Source organism: Panthera uncia, unplaced genomic scaffold (assembly GCF_023721935.1).
Source record: "Panthera uncia isolate 11264 unplaced genomic scaffold, Puncia_PCG_1.0 HiC_scaffold_750, whole genome shotgun sequence".
Lineage (NCBI taxonomy): Eukaryota > Metazoa > Chordata > Mammalia > Carnivora > Felidae > Panthera > Panthera uncia.
Window position 1 is genome coordinate 4,953 of NW_026059925.1, and position 13,070 is coordinate 18,022.

The following is a 13,070-nucleotide window of genomic DNA, read 5'->3' on the forward strand; positions in this document are numbered from 1 at the left end:
AGTAATGTACACAAAGACATTGAGTGTTGTATTATTTCTGGATTGGAAAGAAAAAGAAATGGAAAACTTAAACTCACTAAAAGGAGATCAATTACATAAATCACTTCATATCTCTTATAGAAGACTGTATATGTTTTAAAAAAATGAGATGTATTGCTACGTACAAACACAGAAAACTGTTCTCTGATATAATGTTAACTAAAAAAGTTTATGTGCATTCCATTAAAAAAAACAAAACCTACATATTTCCATGGACACACATATAAACATGGACAAGTAAGTGTTTATGTATGCATTTTCAGTAGGTTTAGTAAAATGTCTCAAGTACATACTCTAAATTCTCAGTGGTAGGTCTCCCCACAACTGAGGAGAGAGAAGATAAGGCAAGAGGTGGATTAGGTGGGGACTTTTCACTTTAAAACTACATACCCATTTAAGGGGAGCCTGGGTGACTTGGTTGAGCGTCCACCTCTTGACTTCAGCTCTGGTCATGATCTCGCAGTTCATGAATTCGAGCCATGTGTCAGGCTCTGTGCACAGCACAGAGCCTGCTCGGGGTTCTCTCTCTCTCCCCCTCCCCCGCTGGCACAGTCTCTCTCTCAACATAAATTTTTTTAAAAAATAAATAAAAACATACACCCATTTTAATATAAATACGTTTAATTTAGAAGAAAATTTATTTTCAAGAGAGCATGAGGAAATAGAAAAATGAGTATTTCTATATAACTAAAATCTAATTTTTTAATATTATTATTATCTATTTGTTTTTCAATGTTTATTTTTGAGACAGCACAAGCAGGGGAGGGGAAGAGAAAGGGTGGCAGAGGATGTGAAGCCGGCTCTGTGCTGACAGCAGTAAGCCCAATACAGGGCTTCAACTGTGAGATCACGACCTAAACTGAAATCGAGTCGGACACTCAACCGAGACACCCAGGTGCCCCAATTTTTTATTTATTTAAATTCAAGTTAGTTAACATACAGTGTAGTACTGGTTTCAGGAGCAGAACACAGTGATTCATCACTTATGTATAACATCCCGTGCTCATCCCAACAACTGCCCTCTGTAATGCCCATCATCTAGCCCATTCCCTACCCACGTTCCCCTCCGGCAACCCTCAGTTTGTTCTCTATATTTAAGAGTCTCTTATGGTTTGCTTCCCTCTTTGTTTTTATATTATTTTTCCTTCTTTTCCTCTATGTTCATCTGTTCTGTTTCTTAAATTCCACATGAGTGAAATCATATATTTATCTTTCTCAGACTAATTTCACTTAGCATAATACACTCTAGATCCAACCACATTGTTGCAAATGGCAAGATTTCACTCTTTTTGATCACTGAGTAGTATTCCATTATATATATATATACCACATTTACTTTATCCATTCATCAGTCCATGGACATTTGGACTCTTTCCATAATTTGGCTATTGTCAATAGCACTGCTATGAACATCAGGGTGCATGTGCCCCTTTGAATCGGCATCACTGTATCCTCTGGATAAATACCTAGTAGTTCAATTACTGGGTTTTAGGAGAATTCTATTTGATTTTTTAGGCACTTCCTTACTGTTTTCCAGAGTGGACCAGTTTGCATTCCCACCAACAGGGCAGAAGGGTCCCCCTTTCTCCACATCCTTGCCAACAACTGCTGTTGCCTGAGTTGCTAATTTTGACCTTTTGGACAAGTATGAGGTGGTATCTCATTGTAGTTTTGACTGTATTTCCCTGATGAGTGATGTTGAGCATCTTTTCGTGTGTCTGTTAGCCATCTGGATGTCTTCTCTGGAAAAGTGGCTATTCTTTCATGTCTTTTGCCCGGTTCTTCAATGGACTATTTGTTTTTTGGGTGTTGAGTTTGGTAAGTTCTTTATAGATTTTGAACACTAACCCTTTATTCAATATGTCACTTGCAGGTATCTTCTCCTGTTCACTGCCTTTTAATTTTGTTGATTGTTTCCTTTGCTGTACAGAGGCTCTTCATCTTGATGAGGTCCCAATAGTTCATTTTTGTTTTTATTTCCCTTGCTTCCTGAGACATGTCTAGTAAGAAACTTCTGTGGCTGAGGTCAAAGAGGTTGTTGCCTATTTTCTCCTCTAGGACTTTGATGGTTTCCGGTCTCACATTAGGTCTTTTAACCATTTTGAATTTATTTTTGTCTATGGTGTAACAAAGTGGTCCTGTTTCATTCTTCTGCATGTTGTTGTCCAGTCTTCCCAGCACCATTTACTGAAGAGACTTTTTTCCATTGGATACTTTCCTGCTTTGTCGAAGATTAGTTGGCTATACACGTTTGTGGGTCCATTTTTGGGTTCTCTATTCTGTTCCATTGATCTTTGTGTCTGGTTTTGTGCCAGTATCATACTGTCTTGATGATTACAGCTTTGTAATACAGCTTAGAATTGTGATGCCTCCAGCTTTGCTTTTTCAACATTACTTTGGCTATTCAGGGTCTTTCTGGTTCTATACTAATTTTAGGATTGTTTGTCTAGTTCTGTGAAGAATGGTGTTGATATTTTGATAGGGATTGCATTGAATGTATAGTATAGACATTTTAACAATATGTGTTCTTCCAATCCATAAGCATAGAGTATTTTTCCATTCTGTGTCTTCTTCAATTTCTTTCCTAAGCTTTCTATAGTTTTCAGCAAACAGATCTTTTACCTCTTTAAGTTTATTCCAAGGTATCTTAAGGTTTTTGGTGCAGTTGTAACTGGGATCAATTCCTTGATTTCTCTTTCTGCTGCTTCATTATTGGTGTATAGAAATGCAACCGATTTCTGTACATTTATTTTATATCCTGCAGCTTTGCTGAATTCATTTAACAGCTACAGCAGTTTTTTGGTGCAGTCTTTTAGGTTTTCCATGTACAGCATCATGTCATGTGAGAAGAGTGAAAGTTTGACTTCTTTGCCAATTTGTATGCCTTTTATTTCTTTTTGTTGTCTGATTGCTGAGGTTAAGACTTCCAGTACTATGTTGAACAAGAGTGGTGACAGTGAACACCACTGCTGTGTTCCTGACCTTTGGCAGAAAGCTCTGTTTTTTCCCAGTGAGGATATTAGCTGTAGGCCTTCATATATGGCTTTTATGATGTTAAGATATGTTCCTTCTATCCCCACTTTCTTGAGGGTTTTTATCAAGAAAGGATGCTATATTTTCTCAAAAGCTTTTTCTCCACCCATTGACAGGATCATATGGTTCTTATCTTTTCTTCTATTAATGTGATGTATCACATTAATTTGTGAATAGTGAACCAGCCCTGCAGCCCACGAATAAATCCCATTTGATCGTGGTAAATAATTATTTTAATGTACTGTTGAATTCAATTAGCTAGTACAGTATCTCGTTGACAATTTTTGCATCCAGGTTTATCAGAGATATTGGCCTGTAATTCTCCTTTTTAGTGGGGTCTTTGTCTGGTTTTAGAATCAAGGTAATGCTGGCTTCATAGAATGAGTTTGGAAGCCTTCCTTCCATTTCAATTTTTTTGGAACAGCTTGAGAAGGATAGATATTAACTCTGCTTTAAATGTCTGGTAGAATTCCCCCTGGGAAGCTCAACTGGCCAAGGACTCTTGTTTGTTGGGACATTTTTGATAACTCCTTGCTGGTTATAGGCCTGTTCAAATTTTCTGTTTCTTCATATTTCAGTTTTGGTAGTGTATGTGTCCAGAAATCTGCCCACTTCTTCCAGATCGTCCAGCTGGTTGGCACATAACTTTTCATTGTATTTTCTTACAATTGTTTATATTTCTGTGGTGTTATGATCTCTCCTGTTTGAGTCACAATTTTATCTACTTGGGTCCTCTCTCTTTTTGATAAGTCTGGTGGCTAGAAGTTTATCAATACTGTTTATTCTTTTAAAAAAACAGATTTGTTTCATTGATCTGTTCTGTTTTTTTGTCTGTTTCTATATTGTTTATTTCTGCTCTAGTCTTTATTATTTCCCTTCTGCTGGCTTTCAGCTTTATTTGCTGCTCCTTTTCTAGCTCCTTTAAGTGTAAGGTTAGGTTGTGTATTTGGGACTTTTCTTGCAATATACTTCCCTTTTAGGACTGCCTTTGCTGCATACCAAAGGGTTTGGACAATCATGTTTTCATTTTCATTTCCTTCCACATATATTTTTATTTCTTCTTTAATTTCCTGGTTAGCCCATTCATTCTTTAGTAAGACGTTCTTTAACCTCCATGTATCTGAGGGCTTTCCAAATATTTTCTTGTAGCTGATTTCAAATCTCACAGTAGCATTGTGATCTGAAAATGTACATAGTATGATCTCAATCTTTTTGTATCTGGTGAGGGCTGATTTCTGACCCAGTATGTGATCTATTCTGGAGAATGTTCCATGTGTACTCGAGAAGATTATGTGTTCTGCTGCTTTAGGATGAAATGTTCTGAATATATCTGCTAAGTCCATCTGATCCAGTATGTCATTCAAAGCCATTGTTTTCTTGTTGATTTTCTGCTCTGATAATCTGTCCATTGCTGTAAGTGGGGTATTAATAATAGTCTCCTGCTATTATGGTATTATTATCAATGAGTTTATGTTTGTGATTGATTTTTATATTTGGGTGCTTCTATCTGGGGGCATAAGTATTCACAATTGTTAGATCTTCTTGATGGATAACCTCCTTAACTATGATATAATGCCTTTCTTCATCTCGTTAGTCTTTTTTTTAATGAATTAACAATACTTTAAATTTTAATTTATACATTTGTATTATTTTTAGTAAAATCATTTTTAATTTTTTTTTTAATTCAAGTTAGTTAACATACAGTGTAGTCTTGGCTCCAGAAACAGAATCCAGTGATTCATCTCTTATATACGACATGAAATGCTCATCCCAGAAAGTGCCACCTTTAATACCCATCACCCATTTAATCCATCACTCCACCCATCTCCCCTCCAGGAGCCCTCAGATGGTTCTCTGTATTTAAGAGTCTCTTACGGTTTGCCTCCCTTTCTGTTTTTATCTTATTTTTCCTTCCCTTCCCCTATGGTCCATTTGTTGTGTTTCTCCGTCTTTGTTTTAAAATCTTGTCTGTCCGATGGGGCACCTGGGTGGCGCAGTCGGTTAAGCGTCCGACTTCAGCCAGGTCACGATCTCACGGTCCGTGAGTTCGAGCCCCGCGTCGGGCTCTGGGCTGATGGCTCGGAGCCTGGAACCTGTTTCCGATTCTGTGTCTCCCTCTCTCTCTGTCCCTCCCCCGTTCATGCTCTGTCTCTCTCTGTCCCAAAAATAAAATAAACGTTGAAAAAAAAAAAAATTTAAAATCTTGTCTGTCCGATATAAGTATGGCTACTCCAATTTTCTTTGGCCCTCCATCGGCATGACAGAAGGTTCTCCATCCTCTCACTTTCAATCTGCAAGTATACTTAGGTCTCAAATGAGTCGCTTGTAGACAGCAATAGATGGGTCTTGTTTTTTTATCCATTCCGCTACCCTATATTTAAGTTAACTTTAAAGGGGCTTGATAAAGGGTGCCTGGATGGCTCAGTCATTTGAGTGTCCAACTCTTGATTTTGGCTTAGGTCATGATCCCAGGGCTGTAGGATTAAGCCCAGTATCAGGCTCCTGAATGAGCATGAAGCCTGTTTGAGATTTCTCTCTTCCTCTCCCCTTCCCCCACTCACACACGCACACTCTAAAAATAAAATAAATAAATAAATAAATAAATAGGGACTTGCTTAAGTTGTCCTTGGGTAATAATAATTTTGGAGTTTCCATGATGTCCTTAAGAAGCCCTCAGGAGGGGCAAAAACAAGAGAGAGGGGATAAAGCAAAGAGGGAATTAGGGAACGGACCACCAATGAAAGCAAGATGGCAGGACTCTTAGGAGAAGAAATTGTGAGAATTCCCTTTTCAGGATTAGCTGAGAGGCCTCTTTTTAGTACAAGGATACCTGTTAGTTTGTATAGGAACATGGGGAGGGGGAGGGTACAGAAAAACAGACCTTTCCTGAAAACCTGAGGTTAACGGATATGCTTGGGTAGAAATGTAAACTAACAGGTGGCTCACATCACTTCCTCCAAGAAATTTTCTCTGATATCTCTAGGCTAATGTAATAAAACCTCCTTTGTTCATTAGCTGATAGGACAAATACTTACTGAGCACCTACTATGAGCCAGAATGTGTCAGATACTTAGTGGAAATACAACCTTAGAACAAGACAAACATGGTGGCTGTACTTACAGAGTTTACATCATAATGGAAAGACCAAAATGCATGATTAGGTAGGTTAGGCAGGTAGCTCAAACAGAAAAATGGGTCACATTCCTGGCTATTTACCCAAAAAACACAAAAACACTAATTCAAAGGGACATCCTCATATTTATAGTAGCATTATTTATAATAGTCAAACTCTGGAAGCAGCCCAAGTGTCCCTCAGTAGATGAATGGATAAAGAAGATGTGGTACATATACGATGGAATATTGTTCAGCCAAAAAAAGAATACGGGGCGCTTGAGTGGCTCAGTCAGTTAAGCAACTGACTTCGACTCAGGTCACGATCTCACAGTTTTGAGTTTGAGGCTGCATCAGGCTTTCTGCTGTCAGCACAGAGCCTACCTCATATCTTCTGCACCCCATTTCTCTGTCCCTTCCCCACTGGTTCTATCTCAAGATAAATAAATACACTTTTATTTATTAATTTATGTGCAACAACATGGATGGCACTAGAGGGCATAATGCTAAACAAAATAAGTCAGTCAGAAAAAGACAAATACCATATGATTTCACTCATATCTGGAATTTAAGAAACAAAACAAACAAGCAAAGGGAAAAAGAGAGAGAGAAGAAAGAGAGAAACAAACCAAGAAATAGAGTCGTAACTGTAGAAAACCGATGGTTACCAGAAGGGAGGTGGGTGAAGGGATGGGGGAAATAGGGGATGGGGATTAAAGAGTATCCTTATCATGACGGAAAAATAAATTAATTAAATTTAAAAAACAGACAAATGAACAAAATACGTTTTAATGGCACAGATAGGAATTAAGGAGTTGAGATAGAGGACTTTTGTCTTGTGGGCCATATAATCTCGGTATTACAACTCAGTTCCACAGGTGTAGTGCAAAAGCAGCCATTCATAATACACAGTCAAGTGTGCATGCTGTGTTCCAAGACACTGAGATTTGGATTTTGTGTCATTTTCATGTGTCAGAAAATACTCTTCTATTTTCTCTCCAACCTCATAAGACTGCAAAAACTAACGTTAGTTAAAGGGCCATAGCAAACAAACAAGGTGGTGAACTGATTCAGCCCACACACCATAGTGCACTGATCCCTGCTTGGAATCACTTAATTCTAAGCCACTTGACCTCAGCAAGAAGGATAAAACTGATTTATGTGTTAGAAGTGTTGCATTTGCAAATGTACAAGAGGTGAAACCAAAGAAGACGAGTAGCAGGCTTCTGCAGTAATGAGGCAAGATGATGGTTGTGTGGACTAAGGGGGAACAGTAAAGATAAAGATCCACAAGGTCTATTTTGAGATACACTCAACAGGACATTTTAATGGACTGTGTAAGATGAGGGAGCTGCTTCATTGTGAGCCTTCCTCCACAATATCCCATAAAAAAACTTTTTTTTTCAAATGCAAGGAAAGCACTGACCTACTATTCATCAAAATTTCAAGTAACTTGTAAGTAGAAAAACAACCCAAGTTCCAATATAGCTGCAAGCCGGTGGATGCAGAAAGCAGGGGAAGGGCTTACAATTCCATAAACAGTGTGGAGAGGCCTGGAGCATTCAGATAAAATACAGGTAAAATACCTGTGAAACTGTGAATTTCAATAACTGTGAAAAAGAGAAAGTTGGCACTAACTGCTGAAATACAGAACAGGAGTGGTTCACAGCACCCATTACAGCAGAGGCCCAGAACTGACAGGCTCTGAAAAGTCTTCATTGTGGGGAGAATCAACTGTATTGAGAAGGAGTGGTAACCCTGGAACAAACAGCAGTGAAGGAACAAAGAGGAATATATTCAAGGATCCCACAGAAACAAAAGGCAAACCCTTCCCCCCCTCACCATCAACATCATACATAAAAGGAACTATGCAGACAGCAGAACTGATGTAAGATGGTGCTCAGAAACTAGAAGCCCTGCCATAAAATTACTGGGAATAGAACAAAGCAGAGCACATCTGGAATAAAACTGTTTGGAAAAGAAAAAGCAAATCAAACCATTTCAGTGAATGAAAATTCACCTGCTATCAAAATAAAAACAAAGCTGAGGAAAGTAACACAACTCTCACATCTGAATCAAATACTGTCAAACAAGTATTTGAGAAAATGCATTCACCTACCCATCCATCCACACGTGTGAGGTATTTCTTGAACCATAAATATAAAAATTAAGACAATAACAAAACGGGAAGACACTAAACAAACGAGGATTAAACTTAGGAAAGAAAAAGAAGACAAAATCATGTCAGAAATGAAGACTTAATTATAACATGCCAAAGAAGAAAAAAATCCAAATGAAAATTTAATAAAGAATACTGAATAAAAACAAAAGTGGGGGGAAGGATAAAAATAACATCCAGGAAGAAGTAAAAAGGCTCAGAGTCAAATGGTTGAAATTAAAGGCAGGTGAAAAAGGCCCAACATACATAGAATCGAAACCCTTGAAGAGAAAAGCAACACAATAAAACAGTAGTAATTAAAACTATAAAACAGTAAGTTTTTCCAGAAATAAGCCCTGAATCTCTTGAAAGGGCCAACCTAGAATTAGAATCAACAACTGGATCAATTCAAAACCCACTAAAGAAAACGACTAGATTTTAAAGAAAAAAACAAACAAAACAAAACAAAAAACCCCTGGGTCCCCTTGAAGAAAGATCAAATAATTTATAAGGGGACAAGAATTGGACTAGCTTCAGATGCTTAAACAAAAACAAAAAACAAAACTAGGTTCCACTTGTTTTTAGTCCTAAAAACCAAATCTCCTGCATATGCACTATTAAGTCATACATACATTGTGAAAATTTTAAAAAGGCTTTAGAAATAAACAAAAAGGCATATTTTCAAAGGAAGCAAACAACCTGCAGCTTTCCCACATTTTCTGGGTCTCTACCCTGAGGTAAGGCAGTGGCAGTCTCTGCAGGTGTGGGGGTGATGGGCAGGAGAACTTGCTGTCTTTCTGGCCAAAGGAACCAGGGGAAGAAGCCCTGGCAAGGAGGGCCACCAGAGAATAAGGCAAGGATCCAGGAAACAAGCCAGGGAAGAGGAACCTTAAGTTCGGAGCAGAAAAGGCCATTTCCCTGACTGATCCCTTGATCTACATGTGCATAAGGCAAACTGACATCAGCCTGTGGCCAAGGCTTGATGAACTGAGTGAATCTAAGCAAATGTCCAACACACGTCTTAGAATGACATTCTGAATTTTAGAGCTAAACAAGTTAACTGTGTGCTAAAACAAAATCAACAATCTTCAGAGCAGTATAAAAGAATGCAGAGCCTACATAACATTAACAGTGTCCAAAAATAAAACCCTAAGTTAAAAGGTCACATTAAGAGCCAGGAAAATGTGACAGGTTCCCAGGAAAAAAAAAAAAAAAACAGTCTATAGATGCCAACCCTGAAATGCTGAAATTATCAGACAAGGTGATTAAAGGATCTACCGTCACCATACTTTGCAAGGGAATAGAAAATACATATGTAAGGAAAGACAAGAAAAGCAAAGATAGAAATCTCAGCTGAAAAACAGACATACATAAGAACCAGGTGGAAATGTCAGAACTGAAAAATACATGAAGTAAATGTACTAAATAAATAGGCTTAATGACAAAATGGAGTTGATGGAGAAAAAGAGTCAATGAACATGAAGGAGGGTCAATGTGAAGAAAAAAAATGACTGAAAAATAACAAAACACCAGGGCATCAGGGTCAAGTGGGGAAATTGCGAAGACCGTATTACACAGCAGGGATTTGCAAACTAAGGCCCCCAAGTCAACGTGGATCATCACCTGGTTTTAGAATAAACACAGCCACCCCTTGTTTGCTCATTCTCTATGGCTCCTTTCACTACAAGAATTCAGTAGCTGAATAAAGACCGCATGGCCCACAAAGCCTACAATAAAGGCACACCTCATGTTACTTACTTCGCTTTAATATGCTCTGCAAATACTGCATCCTTTCCAAACTGGAAGGTGTGTGGCATCCCCACAGAGAGCAAGTCTATCAGCGCTATTTTTCCAACAGTATTTGTTCACTTCATGTCTCATTTCGGTAATACTCCCAATATTTCAAAATCTTTCAATACAATATTTTTACAGTGATCTGTGATCAGTGATCTTTGATATCACTACTGTAATTGTTTTGGAGTGCCACAAACCACACCCATCATGTAAGACAGTGAACTTGATAAATGTGTGTGTTCTGACTGTTCCACCAACCAAGCAGTGTGGCCATCTCCCTCTCCTCGGGCCTCCCTGTTCCCTGAGACACAACAGTATTGAAATTGAGCCAATTACAATATAAACCCCACAATGACCCCTAAATGGTCAAGTGAAGGGAAGAGTCACACATCTCTCACTTTAAATCAAAAGCTAGAAATGATTAAGCTTAGTGAGGAAGGTATGTCAAAAGCCAGAACAGACCAAAAACTACACCAAGCAGTTAGCCAAGTTGTGAATGCAAAGGAAAATTCTTGAAGGAAATTAAAAGGGCCAGGACAGTGAACATACAAATGATAAGAAAAGCCAACAGCCTTATTGCCGACATGGAAAAAGTCTGAGTGGTCTGGATAAAAGATCAAACCAGCCACAACATGCCCTTAAGCCAAAGCCTAATCCGAGCAAGGCCCGAACTCTCTGTAACGCTATGAAGGTTGAGAGAGGGGAGGCAGCTGCAGAAGAAAAGTTTAAGGCCAGCAGAGGTTTGTCGGTGAGGATTAAGGAAAGAAGCCGTCTTTGTAGCATGAAAGCTCAAGGCGAAGCAGCAAGTGCTGATGCAGAAGCTGCGGCAGGTTCTCCAGAAGATCCAGCGGAGATAATTCGTGACGGTGGCTACACCAAACAACAGATTTTCAGAGTCGGTGAAACAGCCTTCTGTTAGAACAAGATGCTACAGAGCTTTCCCCGCCAGAGAGAAGTCAATGCCTGGCTTCAGGGCTTCAAAGGAAGACTGACGCTCCTGTCAGGGGCTAACGCAGCTGGTGCCTTAAGTGCAAGCCGATGCCCACGTACCGTTCTGAAAACCCGCGGGCCCTTCAGAATTGGGCTACATCTACTCTGCCTGTGCTCTACCTGCCTGTGCTCTGCCTGGTCACCCAAGAGCTCTGATGGAGGCGCACGATGAGACGAATGCGGTTTTCACGCCCGTTAACACAGCATCCATTCCGCAGCCCGTGGATCAAGGCATCATTTCAACTTTCACATCTTACTATCGAAGAAATGCATTTCACAAGGCTATAGATGCCATAGATGGTGATTCCTCTCATGGATCTGGGCAAAGTAACCTGAAGACCTTCCAGATCGGACTCACCACTCTAGATGCCATTAAGAACATCCCTGACTCATGGGAAGAGGTCAAAATATCAGCATAAATAGGAGTCTGGAACAAGTGGACTCCAACCTTCATGGGTGACTTTGAGGAATTCAAGACTTCATGGAGGAAGTAGAGGCAAGATGTGGTGGAAGGAGCCAGAGAACGAGAGTCAGACGTAGAACCGAAGATGGGACTGAATCACTGTGCTCGCATGACCAAACGTGAACAAATGAGGAGTTGCTTCACGTGGATGAAGAAAGAAAGGGGTTTCCTGAGATGGAATCTAGTCCTGGTGAAAATGATGTGAAGATTGTTGAAATGACAACAAAGGATTTAGAACACGACATAAACTGAGTTGAGAAAGCAGCGGCAGGCTTTGTGAGGATGGGCTCCAAGGCTGAAAGAAGTTCTACTGTGGGCAAAAAGCTATCAAACTGCCCCATGTGCTACGGAGAAACTGTCTGAGAAAGGAAGGACCGATCAACATGGCAAACTTCAACGTTGTCTTATTTTAAGAAACTGCCACCCTGATCAGCCAGCAAGCCAAGCCATCAACACTGAGGCAAGCAAGACCCTGGACCAGCAAAAAGATTTTGACTGGAGGAAACCTCAGATGAAGATTAACATTTTCTTAGCAATAAACTATTTTTTAAAATTAACGAATGTACTTTTTTTAAACATAACATTATTGCACAGTTAAAAGACTACAGTACAGTATAAACCTAAGTTTCATATGCACTGGGAAACCAAACACTTCATTTGATTCACTTTATTCGATATTTGCTTTATTGCAGAGGTCTTGAGCCAAAACCAAAATATATCCAAGGTATGCCTGTATTTACTGTCATTTTAAAGAAAAACTTTACCTGTCCCTGATATACAGTTAGAGTAACCAAGAAAAGAGGAGGAAATGGGACAGAAAAGATATTTGAAGAAATAATGGCCAAAAACTAATCCTGTTTTTAGAAACCAATACATAACCTTACATATTCAAAAAGCTCAATGAAATATACACAGAATCTACTAAAATCTAAGAATCTACTCACCATACCTAAACACTTACATTCACCTTCTGAAAACCAAAGACCATGAGAAAAAGTGGAAAGACATCAGAGAAAAAAGACACACTACTTACAACGGAGAAATGATTTGAATGACTACAGGGTTCTCAAAGAACACCAGAGGACAGAAGACTACAGGAAAAACCTTTAAGTAATTTGGGGTGGGGGAGAAACTGGCAAATGGAACTGCATATCCATGGAAAATATGATTCACAAGTAATGATGGAATTAAGGACATTTTCAGAGAAAGAAAACTAAGAAAATTTGAAGAGACATGCTAACCTGAAAGAACTTAAGGGGGAAAGTATCAATTTAACAGTAACGTTTGGAGATTTCAATATCCCATTCAACAATGGACAGATCTACGGGCACCTGGGTGGCTCAGTTGGTTCAGTGTCTTGAGTCTTGATTTCAGCTCAGGTTATAATCTCACGGTCATGGGGTTGAGCCCTCTGTCAGGCTCTGCACCTGCCTTTACTCAACCTATTTGCCACAGCTGATCATTATCCCCTCCTTGACAGCT

At 39.2% G+C, this 13,070-nt stretch overlaps 1 pseudogene; it reads left to right on the plus strand.

Moving 5' to 3' along the window:
* The first annotated feature begins 10,486 nt into the window (after positions 1-10,486).
* On the plus strand, positions 10,487-12,017 carry LOC125918402 (tigger transposable element-derived protein 1-like; annotated as a pseudogene).
* Positions 12,018-13,070: the final 1,053 nt, after the last annotated feature.